Source organism: Leuresthes tenuis, unplaced genomic scaffold (genome assembly GCF_036924035.1).
Source record: "Leuresthes tenuis unplaced genomic scaffold, fLeuTen1.0.hap1 SCAF_6, whole genome shotgun sequence".
Lineage (NCBI taxonomy): Eukaryota > Metazoa > Chordata > Actinopteri > Atheriniformes > Atherinopsidae > Leuresthes > Leuresthes tenuis.
The window spans coordinates 27,816,380-27,828,881 of NW_027325360.1; the positions used below are offsets into that span (position 1 = coordinate 27,816,380).

General features: G+C 38.7%; 1 protein-coding gene across 5 annotated transcripts in view; it reads right to left on the reverse strand.

Moving 5' to 3' along the window:
• The window catches only part of LOC140310281 (citron Rho-interacting kinase), a 57,664-nt gene extending 54,330 nt beyond the window's left edge, over positions 1 to 3,334 (reverse strand). For all 5 annotated transcript variants that reach the window (XM_072388549.1, XM_072388547.1, XM_072388548.1 and 2 more), the window contains exon 1: positions 3,052 to 3,334. The gene's annotated coding sequence lies outside the window, so the exon portion shown is untranslated. The remainder of the gene's footprint in view (positions 1 to 3,051) is intronic.
• Positions 3,335 to 12,502: the final 9,168 nt, after the last annotated feature.

Here is a 12,502-nt window from a genome sequence, read left to right on the forward strand (position 1 = left end):
CCTGCGCTCTGTTAGTAAAGGTGTCGAGCACATGTTGAGTATGTATGAAAAGGCACTTTGAATCTCTACAAATGACTGTTGTATTTGCTAATATTTACCAAGAAATGTGACCGATATAATCATTAAGCTTTGAGGACCATTTTTGGGAGGTGTGAGGAGTTGAGATGTTCAGTAACACAACAAGCCACGCAGCATGTGCCCAAGCTGCATCACAGTAATGCCTGGAGTTCCACTTTCACTGGCACGACATGATGGCCGAGCAGGTGGCTTGTAATGAGTGATGATGCATAAGCAAAGCGTTAGCTGAGGTGAGCTTTCTCATGCTCCTGTTGATCCTCAGGCTGTAAGAACTGACACTAGCGACCAATGTTCCTACTGTCTTTTTTAGATTAAACGCCAAAGCATTCTGCGTATCTGTTGGTGGTCAGGTAGTCAGACAAGCTATTTCTGTAGGCATGACGCCAATTTTTATTTTTTTCTCTGCTTTATGGCTGCTAGCAGTTCTCAGGGACCCAAACCCCTCTAATGAATCTCACACATCTTTACTGGCTGAAAAGCTGTCAGTGCTGCATAATGCAGTGTTGTTTACTTCTTAATAATGTGACGAACTTCCTCAGCAGTCAGCCAGCAGTCAGCCAGCAATGAAGCTGACGGTTTCGGGGTGCCATCCGAGCATGAGGCACCAGATGGGAAACAGATCTGGCTGTCGTCCCCCCCCCCACCCCCCCAGATTCAAGTGCTAGCTGACTGCCCATAATGAGCTAACAGACTGTGCAGCTGGGCTCCTCCTCTGCAATAATTAACTCCCTGAAAGCAATTACCAATAACTATACTTTTAACAGTTTATTACACCAAGTGGAAAGACAGTCTGACCACTGATCTCGCTGGTCTGTATTGACTGAACATTTCCAAACGCTTGTTATAAAAATTTACACAACTTTAACCAAATCCGAAAACAACTGAACGGGCGAACTTGGTCATTTCTGTAATCAGAAATATTTTAAATATGAGGCTACAACTTTATAAGAAACATTCACACAAGAGCATCGGCTTCCAACTCAGTCGAGGAGCTCTTTTTCGTGGGCTGAATATTGTGTGCTGGGCTGTGACTCAGAGTTGATGAAGAGGAGGAGAGTGGAGAAAGGTTGCATCCTAGTCATGGTGTTGCTCTACATTCAGTCTGGGTGACCAGAGGCCAGCGCTGCTGTTTGGGCTGTAGGCAGCGGTGAATCACAAACCTGTTGAAACTCTGTAGTAGCACAGATTCTTCTCTTAAAAAAACAAGCTCACTGTTGTGGAGAACACACTCTCCACTTATACTAAAGGGACACTTTATGTCAATTGTCATGACAACAACAAATGAGCAATTCAGTCTTGTGCAAGAAAGATTAAGGGCCTCAAGCCTCTGCGATTGCAGAAGTGCCCTAAATCAAACTAAGGTCTCCAGCTTCACAGTTTCAGACTCATCACCAGAATTGGTACGTTCTATCATGAGCAAGAAAAAAAAATCCACCTAAACCCAAAAACAGTTTTTATATAAATAGAACTAGTTTCTCTTTCCAAGCAGTCACTTCTGGGTGGGTAAGTTGGAAAAATATCTTGAAGAATCCGGTGGAACACGTGCAAACCCAAACCCAATCAACTAAAAGTCACAATTAGCCTGTAATCACTAACTGGCTGATATTTTTCTGAAACGCTCCAATGACACAGCTGTTGCACGGTGACTCTCATACATTATTAGGTACAACTGCAAGTATTTCTATTTTCACTGGGTCTATCAGCGCTACAGACTACCAGTTGGATACTCTGAAGTGTTAATTTGCAGTGGTTGAGCCGAGTGAATATCACAATCTATAAAAGTATGCCAAGCACCTGGAAAAATCCAGCCCATCGTTATATCACAAACCGTCATGACAAAGAGGATTGGTGTGGGCTTCTAAAGAAGCCTTTTGGGAAAATGACACTTGCTGATATGGAGCAGCGGAGCTCTCATCACTACTCACGTCAGATTTGACAGATCTATCCTGCAGAGAGTTACTTTTTTTTCTAAACTATCCACAGATGTATTTCTTTCTCTCTTTACCATCAACCATCAGTTTGGTCTGCCTCCACAAATAGGCACCTAGAGATTAAATGCAAGAAGACTTCATGACAAACTTTTAACCATTTATAACAGTATGTAAATGATAAACAACTCTCAAAGGATAATCTTTTTTAAGATTATCCTATTTGTGAATGTATTTCTTTATTTATATGATCTTTATCTCCACTTATCTACTGTCACTCTTCATTTCATTTTGCTCTGCCTGAAAAAGTCCTGTCAGTACCATAATTCCTGATACGGTTGAATAAACGCCAGAGAGAAGCAGCAAGCTTTCTTCACCTCTCCTCTACCCTTGGCAAAAACTGCTGTTACCATAGAGATACTTTCCTCCAACCACAGTCTTCATCTCATTATACTTTTTTCTACAGACTTTGTGATTTCAGCCCTCTTTCTGCAGGACCTTACTAAGTGGAGGCTTAAAGTAAATAGAGATCATCTGGATAACGCACCTTCAGATAAACTTTGTCTAAAAACTTATTTTGTCTGGTATCTATCTATTAGATTTCAGGTTGTTTTTATGGGGGGGGGGGGGGGGGGGGGGGGCATCATGTGTGACCATCTGCAAATAGTGTGGAGGGGGAACATCACTCAAAGGAGTGATTGCCATGTGTATGAGTGTGTGCTTCAGCCAGCACAGCAATGAGGAGAGACAAGCAAACAAAGACACGGAATTTCAGTGTCGTGACAACGAATACTGCCTCAGCCCTGATAGATGAGAAACAGCTGCTGCATTAGCTTGGTGCCACCTCAGTTCCTGTAACTCATGACTCTGTAAATCCTCAACTGTAGTGTCAGTCAATATATCAAGTAATACTTCCAACGTGCTGAGAGAGGAAAATAACAACCATTGTGAGCTGCTCGGAACAGTAAAGCACAGATCCTAGTGTAATTTGTTCCCTCTTTCTGATCTCTGATAGAGACGATAAGTGGAACAGTACAGCACTTACCCAGAAACTGTTAGAGCTGACAGGTCTTCTACGAAGCTCCTTAGATACGGCACCTCCTCGTCCAGTAAGCCCGTTCATCTGGGGTATCCCTCGGAAGCCTCCAGCCAGAATGAGAGCTTCGCTGGTTCATCAAATTCGGGGATGTCATCCTCACTGAGGAGAAAGTAGAGTCGATAGGAGAGAGAGATGCTCTGTGGCAGGGCAGTGAGCTGTGAGGCTGTGAGAGTGAGCGGAGATTATTGCTTACAGAGAGGAATGAGGGAGGGAGAGGAGGACTACGTAGAAATTGCATTGTAGAGAAATGCAGCAGAACAGTGATCGCATACTCTAAGCTCTCACTCTCTTTCGTTTTTGTCACCCACTCACCCTCAACAACCCCCCAAATCTTTCTTCCTGTCCCTGTAATGCAGCAGCTGCCACTAATCACATCAACATATGGAGCTTGAGATGCTAACAGTGCATTCATGAGACTCCTTAAACTGTGCAGTTTATCTTTTAAGCACAATGACTCCTGTAAGGCCATCTTTCAAAAAGCAGCAGTGTTGCACTCTCATGATTGGTAACTTCTGCTTTCATCTGTGAGCAAACACAAAAAGGAAAACATTATATTCTATCCAGTATTTGTTAAAGTTATGAACATTTGACTGTGTCACACGTTGCATTTTGACTTGTCCTCCATAACAGATGTGATATCACAACCTAAGTGTCTTACAAACTAATTGCAAATGTAAGCCAAATGACACGTCACTGTGGTACTGACTTTCCATCTACACACATAGTGAAAGATTACATACACAGTAACAGATGGCTGAACCTTACCAGGAAAGCAGGACTTCATCAGTGTCGCAGAAGGAAGAAAATGTTTAAAAGGTGAGAACACAGTACTTTAGAATGAGTTACAGTAATCACAGGTTGACAGAAAACATGGGTGGATTCACCTACAGTACTGTGCATAAGTCTTGAGCCAGCTCTCACTTCTTTACATATTGTCAGGAAAACAGCAAACTGATGATTGAAATACAGTATAAAAAGAGAAAAGTCAATATTTGGTATTTTTGGTCTTCAGGAACAGTTCTCCAGGCTTCTTGAAAGACATCCCAAAGCTCTTCTTTGGATGTTGGCTGCCTTTTGTTCCGTTCTCTGTCAGATGATCCCACACTGCTTCAATAATGTTGAGGTCCGGGCTCTGGGGAGGATTCATCCCTCCGTAAGACCTGTTGCCACTGATTTTCAGTCCACTTCTTGTGTCATTTGGCATAGCTCAGTCTTTTCTCCCTGTTTCCCTTCCTTAAGAATGGCTTCTTGACAGCCACCCTTCCATGGAGACCATTTCTGATGAGGCTTGAGCCAACAGTAGATGGATCAGCTGAAGGTCCAGATGCATCTCTCAGGTCCTGTGTCAGGTCTTTGCTGCATAGTTTCTCTTTCTTAAGGACATCACTTTCAGATCCTGTTCATCTACTGTAGATCGTTTTTCAGGCCTGACACTTCTTCTTTTGTCTTCCACTTGTCCATTTTCCTGATTTTAGAAAGGACACACTGCACATCATGCTGAAATAAGTTTTCAGCTAATAGCTCTTTGGGTTTTTCCAACAAAGTGGTTACAGTGTTGGTTTGGAAGCTCCTGCTCAGGTACTAAAAAAAATGGTGCTACATTGGCACCAACCCCTATTGCAGGGGTTTTAATAAAGTCAGTTGGTGCTCAAATCAGCGCTTAATACCATCCATAAATATCTATTAGCATTTAGAAAGAGTAGCCACTGTTGCGGACAGCGTTCACGAACACCAGCTGCTTTATAAAAAAGCATTAATAAGAGACTTAAGTAAATAAGAGACATTAAGATATTAGTTTGCAATGAACATAAGAGAAATACTGTCATTTGATGTTTTTGTTAAGATAACCTTTCTCCCTCCACTGTGGTCCTTTGTAGAAATTCAGATTGCAGTGGAGAATCAAACATGAGACGTTTAAAGTGACGTAATGACGAAATCCAAACTACCTCTGATACAGAACCATCTTAAGGCTTTAGCACCAGCCCTGAACCAGCACTGGAACCACTTTGGCCAAAAAGAGGTATTTGAGAATCCCCTTTTTGATACAAAAATACAATCTTATGTCTATCAAACTGCATTATCTTTTGCATTATTTGTTGATAAAATGACAGAAATAGGAACAAATTATGTGTCTTTGCCTAAATATATAATTTGAAGATTGTTTCTTTATCTTATTTTTTTTATTTGCCTGTTATGTGTAGACAAAAGACTGGTTCATCTATTGGGTTAGATGTCTATTTTATGCTTGAGTAGGTCATAGGTCAGTATTATGTGGCTTAACAAACAAAAAATGCATTCCTGTTAAATTGGTTGATACAAGGACAGCCAATGTTCAAAGAAAAGCTTTGAAAGACCTTCAGAAAGTCAGGAGAACTACAGCTCAACATCATTTTAAAAGATAACAAGAAAGCTAATGGAAGCTAAAGTTGAAAGACATTAGGTCTGGCTCAAGACTTTTGCACAGTATTGGTTAGTTCTTAATCCAATTTTGTAGTATTAGTGAAGCTTTATGAAATCCTTGGTTTAGTTTTTATGACCTGAGAGTGTAATTTCAGCCAAATCACTCCAAATATCCAACCTCACATACTGTACTCACCTCTGACTGAATTAGTCTCTTTGCTAATTAAATCTAAGAAGTAATTAACATTTTTGTGATGCCTGCTTTAGATGTCTTTGATTCAGGCAAGCAGATGAAATCTGAACAGACATCTGTATCCGCACACACATCCAGGAAAGAGGCCCCCTAATTACAGAGTTCAGCTGATAGGCTGTGAGGTTATCCATCAGCTGATAAAGAAAGAGGGTACAATGAATGCCATTTGCCTTTAACAGAAACTAATATTTGTAGAGGGCAGAAGCAAAGACTTCAAAGAGAAGACTTCTTATTGATCATTAATTATCCTTCAGAAAAAAATGTGCAGTGACTTATAAAAATCTATTTTTAGCTCATACCATTACATAATTCAACATGTTGTTAGAGGTTTCTGACTACTCAGCCACACACTTATTCAATTCAATTCAATTCAATTCAATTCAATTCAATTCTATTCTATTTATATAGCGATAAATTACAACAATTGTCATTGTTTAAGGCACTTAAATAATATAGTCCAATTCAAGCCAATTGGAATTCAATTCATTGTAATCATAATCCAATTCATTCATATAGAGCCAATTCAAAGAATAATATCCTAGCTAAAGAAACCAACAGATTACACCGAAACTTGTCTCCAATCTCCCGTCCTGAGCATGCCTGTGGCGACTGTGGAACAGGGAAACACAAGTTAATAACCACAATAATGTCACATGTACATAAAATCATTTGAGAAATTAAACAGGGGGAAAAAGAGAGAAAAGTGAGGAAAGGTGTGACAGATGAGGTCCCCCAGCAGTCTAAGCCTATAGCAGCTTAACTATGGGATGTTTCAGGATTACCTGAGCCATCCCTAACTATAAACTTTATCAAAAAGGAAGGTTTTAAGCCTAATCTTAAAAGTGGAAAGGGTGTCTGCTTCCCGGACATTTACTGGCAGCTTATTCCACAAGAGAGGGGCCTGATAACTGAAGGCTCTGCCTCCCATTCTACTTTTAGAAACTCTGGGAACAACAAGTAAACCTGCAGTTTGGGAGCGAAGTGCTCTATTAGAAAAATACCTTACAATGAGATCTTTAAGATATGATGGAGCTCGGTCATTAAAAGCTTTATATGTGAGGAGAAGAATCTTAAATTCTATTCTGAATTTAACAGGGAGCCAATGAAGACTAAAACTGGAGAAACATGATCTCTCCTGTTAGTTCTCATCAGAACTCTGGCTGCAGCATTTTGGATCAGCTGGAGGCTTTTCACAAAATATGTGGGACAGCCCAATAATTAGGAATTACAGTCGTCCAATCTTGAAGTAACAAATGCATGAAAAACCCTAACAGCTAATACGTAACAAACAGGTTACTCCATCCAAATGAAAGCATTCAAGCAGTAAAGTTGATGGCCACACTGTTTATGTTAAATGTAAGATCTCTGTGATTGCATTTTACTGACATCAGTATGAAAAGATACAGTGAGATCTGAAGTACACTGAAGCTGAAGCACAGGCATAATCCTGATGTTACCTAGCAACAAGGTATCTCTCAAAAGCTGTTCACAGTTTAATTCTGACCTGAAGATGGAAAATTACAAATGCTTTTCAAGGGGATTTCACTGTTACTGTCATACAAAGTTAGGAGTCCCTTCAAAGTTGGGGTCTTTACTGTAAAAGGAACAGTATTTCTTTCGTTCTGAAAGGGTTTTTCCCCAATAAATTAGTGGTAAATACTAAAATACTAAACAGCAGCAGCAATGGCAGATGCTGACAACAGTGGAAAACTAAAATGATCAGACAGAGCAGCCCCTCATCAGCAAGTGCCATAAGCTTTCAGAGTCATCACAGGAATATGAGTATATGAACACTGCCATCCACTGGCAATATATTGAACTACCCTCATCTTTGTACTATGTCTTCTGTCATGCTGATATTAGGGTAGGGATATAAGAGAGAAATTCTGCAATATATAGGTTTAACCCTGTAAGACCAACAGTTGCAAATTTACAACATCACTTTTAACAGTTGCAAATGTTGTTATTTTCTCAAGACCACATTTACATAGTTAATGAGTGCTATTGTTAGTCCTCACAATGCTATTGGATATAAAAAGTGTTAATAGGTCCGGTCATCTGGCCTTGAACTCACTCTACCTGCAAATTTCGTGTTGAGCTCATCTCCTTTTTTTGCACAACTGGATTTGTCATGATTAAAGTAAGTAAAATTCCTTGAATATTTTTTTGTGTTTATTACAATAAGTAGAACACGTACATATTTAGTTATTTTGAAAAACATTAATTAATTTTGATTTAGAGCTCGTTATGTCTATGTTGTAATTCTACAACGTTTGGCCAGAGTGGTAGTCAAAAAAGCCTGAGCTCCTTATACATTACAGAAGGACACTGCACTTCTCACATGATCACAAATTGAAAGCAAAATGTAGTAGAAATTTAAAGTGTGAGATGATTCATTGTAACTAAGCGCTAGATGTGCTAGATTTTTACTTAGTTTAGCTTAGACCATAATTAAACACATGAATAAATTGTATGGGATGTGTGAAATTATTATTTTTTTTAACTTCTAAATGATCCTGAGCTATTTTTCTCAGTGTTGCCCAAACAGCGGTTAGTAGCATTAGGAGATAGAAAAACAGGTTCTGGATGTTCTGCACTTGTTGGGGGGATGTCTGTTGCATTGTTCAGGGACAGGTGCAAATGGCCTTGAATGGGAACCTGTGAGTGTTCTGGGGGGATGTGTGTGTTCCTTTTAGTATGATAAACAACTTGACTGTGTCAGAGATGGAAAAGAAGGACAAACTCTGGCAACTCAGACCATGGCTGAATTCATTCAGGGAGAAATGTCTGCAGGTGCCTCCAGACAGTTCTGCTCCCAACTATGCCCAATGCTGCAAATTTACAACATTTCCCTAAAAACTTACTAAAATGTAAAAAATCCTAAACTCTTTCATTTCTACATCTAGAAATACATTTCTACAGGCCTCCTAAAGTCAGGCCTGTAGAACAGGCAGGTCTGTCTGTATGACTAAGGGCTGATGTTACATAAGCATAGAACACTCAGTATTTTGAAGACACTGCTTGTGATATTTATTCTAAACTGTCATTATTAAATTAGCAAAATGGAGTTAGTGTTTGCGAGAATCTAAAACAGATTTGAACTCATTGAACTCATTTGGTAAATTGATAAAAAAACAACACATGTGGAAAAGGGAACAGAGTCACACTTTGAAATAATTTATCAATATAAAACACCAACCCCAAATTACTGATCCTTCTGATCCTTTACGTTCCTTAAGGAAGTGATGTGCCCTATGTTAACCTATAATTTTTGGGAATGAGAATGTAATAAAATGATTTTCCAAGAGAGGGCACCATTGTCTACAACAAGGAGTAACAAGGGGCATTGTCTCCTTCCAGTGTGGTTAGATATGATCAGTGTCTGTTAATTTGATTATCACAAGCTTCATGTGATCTCTACAATTTTTTATATATATTATTTAATATATAAAAAGAAGGTAACAGAACATATAAATATGTTCATTATGTTTTAATGTTAATCATAGATACAGTTTGCTTCAGTTTAATACTAACTGTCTAACAACATATGGATATTTGGTGTTTTTTCAACACTGTTGTTGCTTTATCCCTTAAAATTTGACAACCACTCGTAGCATTACATTAATATGGATAATGTAGGTTGTTAAATTGATTCAGCTCAGCTGTTTCCTAAAGCAGGGAGATTTTGATGTGCTTTGAGGAAATCACCCATTATCCACTGTGTGACCCACTTCTTCTGTGCCTTCAGTTTATCAGCTCAAGAGGCTTTGTTTATAATCATGCATCACCAAAGCCCAGCCCCCCATATGCCAACCTCATCTCAAGTTCATCCCACCCCCCACCATAAACACATACTGCAATCAAACCTAATCCTTATCTTTAAAATGATCTTAATCCTTTATTTAGCCAATTTTCCTAAATGAGAGACTTCTCTCAGCTAATTTGTTTTCTTTTTAATTCTTTGTGGCAGGTCCATCTTGTAAGTAAACAAGCTGTTTACAATAATGTTAACATTATTTTAACATTGTAAAACGTGGGTACTTTCTACAGCAAATGTTTAGTGGGCTCCAAACTATTGCAGGGGAGGTTCAGTGATTGAATGATAAAATTTGACATAAGGTATTACTGTACATATCACAGGGAACTGTTTTAGAATAGCCTAAATATGTGTGATTTAGATTCAAATGTAGTAATAGTATAAATTGGTTTAGAAACACACCTGATTTAGATGAAAGGTGCGCTTCAAAAGATTGTTAAGTTCTGCACAAGCCTCATGCATTGATCTGAATCAGGTGTGTTGAAGCAGGGAAACAGCTAAAACCTGCAGAACAGCGGCCCTCGAGGACCGGATGTGGATATCCCTGCCTTAGCCCAAAACCTTTTTGTATTTAGTGTTGTCTGAATTTATTGATTATCTATTATTATTGATTTTCTACTGGAATAAAACGTACAACAAGAGGCTGTGTCAGACTTTGAGACCTCTAATTTTGCAGGAATATTATTACTGTAACCCCAGCTGGTTGAGGCGGATGGCCACCCTTCCAGGTTTCTTCCTGTTAAAAGGGAGATGTTCCTCTCCACAGTCGCCTTATGAATGCTCAGGATGGGAGATTGGACCAAAGAGAAGTTTCGGTGCAATCTGTTGGTTTCCTTAGCTAGGCAATTGTTTCTGAATTGGCTCTGTATGAATTAATTGGATTCAATTTTCAATTTCAATTCAATTTTATTTATATAGCGCCAGATTACAACAATTGTCATCTCAAGGAACTTAAGTAATATAGTCCAATTCAAGCCAATTGGAATTCAATTCATTGTAATCATAATCCAATTAATTCATATAGAGCTAATTCAAAAAATTTATATCCTAGCTAAGGAAACCAACAGATTGCACCGAAATGTGTCTTCAGTCCAATCTCCCGTCCTGAGCGTGCCTGTGGCAACTGTGGAAAGGAACGACTCCCTTTTAACAGGAAGAAACCTCTGGCAGAACCAGACTCAGGAAGGGTGGCCATCCGCCTCGACCAGCTGGGGTTTGAGAAGACAGAAAAGAGGGAAAAGAGGGGGGAAAAACACCATAACGCCATTCAAAGGATATCTGTTGGAACAGGGAAACATAGGTTAATAACCACAATAATGTCACATGTATATAAAATCAATTTTGAAATTAAACAGGGGGAAAAAGAGAGCAAAGTGAGGAAAGGTGTGACAGATGAGGTCCCCCAGCAGTCTAAGCCTATAGCAGCTTAACTATGGGATGTTTCAGGATTACCTGAGCCATCCCTAACTATAAGCTTTATCGAAAAGAAAAGTTTTAAGCCTAATCTTAAAAGTGGAAAGGGTGTCTGCTTCCCGGACATTTACTGGCAGCTTATTCCACAAGAGAGGGGCCTGATAACTGAAGGCTCTACCTCCCATTCTACTTTTAGAAACTCTGGGAACAACAAGTAAACCTGCAGTTTGGGAGCGAAGTGCTCTGTTAGGAAAATATCTTACAATGAAATCTTTAAGATATGATGGAGCTCGGTCATTAAGAACTTTATATGTGAGAAGAAGAATCTTAAATTCTATTCTGAATTTAACAGGGAGCCAATGAAGAGAAGCTAAAACTGGAGAAACATGATCTCTCCTGTTAGTTCTCATCAGAACTCTGGCTGCAGCATTTTGGATCAGCTGGAGGCTTTTCAGAGAATATGTGGGACAGCCCAATAATAAGGAATTACAGTAGTCCAATCTTGAAGTAACAAATGCATGAACTAGTTTCTCTGCATCACCTTGAGACAGGATGTTCCTGATTTTGGCAATATTACGAAGGTGAAAGAAGGCAGTCCTAGAAACCAGTTTTATATGTGCGTCAAATGATAAATTCTGGTCAAAAATAACTCCAAGGTTCCTCACTGTAGAACTAGAAGCCAAGGAAATACCATCTAGAGTAACTATATAACTAGACAATTTCTCCCTGAAGCGGATTAATTTTGAATTTGAATAATTGGATTATGATTACAATGAATTGAACTCCAATTGGCTTGAATTGAACTATGTATTGAAGTGTCTTGAGATGACATTTGTTGTAATTTGGCGCTATATAAATAAAACTAAATGAATTCAATTGAATATGTAAAAATGGAAATTTGTGTAAAGATGACTGTGGGGACTCAGTTCTTCATGCTTAAGACAAAACAATACATATTAACTCAATTCGTCAATATTTCCACTATCAACATGCCATATATTAGCTGTTAGTTACATTATCTCATTTAAACGGTTATGGAAATTAGCAAGTCTTTAATTGATAGACGTTTACCATTGTTACATAAATCTCTCAACATCGTTTCATAAAAATAAAAAAAATTCCAAAAAAATCATCGCCAAAAACAACAAAAGTTCAATTCAGTTATTTTACTATCTCTTACGTTTCAATCGCAGTACGTTTTTCTTTAGCTGCGTCATCAAAACATCGTGACAGTTAAGGTCGTGTGCTGTCAAAGTATTGCCAAGTCATCAAAACATCGCGAGACGTAAACGTGTGTTTTGTAAAAGTTTGTTGCCAAGTCATCAAAACATCGTGATAATTAGTGTTGTTTTTAGTCGCAAGCTGATTAAATTTGTGAAATTTGCTAAGTGCCTGTGCCTTGCTTTCACAAAAAAGAAATTACCTATTTTATAATTTTTTTCGGTGATGTTTTATAATGTTTTTTATATAACGTGTTCTCGTTCATTTGAAATTAATTGCTGAATTCTGGCGGT